Source organism: Triticum aestivum, chromosome 1B (assembly GCF_018294505.1).
Source record: "Triticum aestivum cultivar Chinese Spring chromosome 1B, IWGSC CS RefSeq v2.1, whole genome shotgun sequence".
Lineage (NCBI taxonomy): Eukaryota > Viridiplantae > Streptophyta > Magnoliopsida > Poales > Poaceae > Triticum > Triticum aestivum.
In genome coordinates this window covers 25,111,563-25,114,077 of record NC_057795.1, presented here as the reverse complement: position 1 = coordinate 25,114,077, position 2,515 = coordinate 25,111,563, and positions in this window count along the sequence as shown.

Here is a 2,515-nt window from a genome sequence, read left to right as displayed (position 1 = left end):
TCGTCTATATATTATGGACCCTATTCAAACATCACAATCGTCAGAGGATAAAAATTTGAGGCATGCACTGAAATTAAAATGTTTTACAAGGGATTTCAAAGAAGCACTCGAAATAAAGCTGCTTGGTTGGAATTCCGATATATCTAAATGACAACGTTTATTCCGCTTCGTATTCCAACGAGTATAGACGGGTAATGAATTTATAATAAAAACATTTATTTTTGTTATCACTATATTCTTTATATTATTATTTTAAAAAATTACAGGAATGTGTCTAGCTATTTTGTTTTTCATTTTATGCTCTTGTGGAGCGGTAAAGAATTGGTCAATCTGGTTTGCACGGTGAGTATTATCCATTACATTTTTTAAGACCTTCGGCGTGAAATTTTCATACTAACTACATATATTGTTTGTGCGGGATGGGTATTAGTTGAGGAAGCAGTTTTTATTATACTTGCTAAAACATCATGGGATGGAAGCTAAAGGCAACTTTCCTGATATTGTGAAAGAATTTCTTAAGCGCATCATCTAGATATTGATAGTTTTGTAATACATGTTAAGGTCGAACATCACTCAGTTTGTTACATGGACATGTCATTAATTTTTCTTTTTGTTATCAATTTACAATGCAAAATGGACTTCAACTATTTAATAGTTGTGTTTGTGTTATATTTTTTGTATGTGTGATATTTAACATGTAACTCTTGCAAACTATTTCAAGAGCCCGTGGAAACGCACGGGCACTCTACTAGTGTGGTCTAGTTGTTGGGAAAATTTGCAAATGTGAATTTCGACTTTATTTGCAAAATCTCTCTGGAATTTAGTAAAATGGGCATAACTTTTGCATACTAACTCGGATGAAAATGTATTTTATATGAAAAATCATCTACTCGAAAAGTTACATCCGAATTTAGTTTCCCAGGTTTTTTATATGAAAAACCCCGTTAAACATTTTCAAAATCCTTAAAAACCTAACAGAAAAAAAGTGACAGGGCTTTTAAGATCTGGAGGCAAAAAAATTCAAAAAATTTCAAACTTAATAGTGGCACACCGTTTGCTAGGTGCGCCACTAGTAACAGAAAAAAAATTAGTTTCAATTTTTTTTCGGGAATTGTTTTTCAAAATATGATACGTAATATGAAAAAGGAAAAAAAGTTATGCTCAAATTTCAGTTTTTTTGAATTTTTGTTAAATCTGGTCAAACCATGATCAAACTACTTATTCAAGAAGTATTAGTGTTACTAAATAATTATTCAAGAATATTAGTGTTACTAAATAATTATTTCAGTTTTTTTGAATTTTGGTCAAACTGTGGTCAAATTGTGGTCAAACAATGGTCAAACTAATTATTCAAGAAATATTAGTGTTATTTTTTAGAACAATAGTTTCAAACTCAAACAGTGAAATGTGTGACTTCATGCTCAAGCTAAATTCCTGAGGTTAATAGGATTGACATCTTACTATTGTCGGGAAAACAACAAGTGTAGACTTGGAAACGAGGGAGAATAGAACCCGGAAGTTAAGCGTGCTCAGGCTGGAGTAGTGAGAGGAACGGTGACCGTCCGGAAAGTTAGATGATGAGGAGTGATTAGAGGTTAAATTGAGCAGTGATGAGGGGTGATTAGAGATGAGAGGTTAAAATAATTCAGAAATTTGAAAATCCATTTTTTTCCAAAAAACAAATTCAAAAAAAATAAAAAAAAATCATAAAATTTCCTTTCGTACCGGTTGGTGTTACCAACCAGGACTAAAGGTGGACCTCCAGGCAGCGGCCACGTGGAGAGCCTTTAGTCCCGGTTCATGTAAGAACCGGGACTAAACTAAAGGCCCTTATGAACCGGCACTAAAAGCCCTTTTTCTACTAGTGATGTGTGCTCCGATTTAAGAGCCATGGGAGCACCACCAAGAAATTAAACAAGACAAGCGGATGAGGCTTGTGATAACATTAAGAACTAGACTTGGTCTTCTAACTGCGTCTTTTAACTACTCACAGGTGTGCCCGGATATCGAGAAACAAGAATGCCAGTGAGCCTCCCGGATCCTCAGCCGTTTGGGGTTCCTGGCCGTCGGATCTGGCTGCTTGATTGGATCTGGGCCGTCGGATCGACCCCTGGAACGACCTCGTCCGTCGGATAAAAAAAAGTTACTGCTGGAATGAATAGTTACTCCTGTTTCGTGCCACCGCGCGTAATTACGTTGCCCCGTCGAGAGCATTTTCGTCATTTCGCTTCCTGGGGGTATAAAAGGGCCGGCTCCCGTGGAGACAACCCTAGCCGGCTCCCCTCCCGCACGCCTCCTCTCCCCTCCCCTCCCACGCGCCTCCTTTCCTCCTTCCCCGCCGCCGCCCGGCCTCCTCCTTCCACCCCTCCGACCGGCTCCTCTCCCGCTCGCACCGCCTCCTCCTCCCCACCAGCGCCTCCCTCTCCTTCTTCCCCACCTTCGCCCCTCCGATCTGGCGCCGCCCAAACCCGAACACCCCGCCCCGGCAGGAGGTGACCGCGGTGGCCGCCGCGCA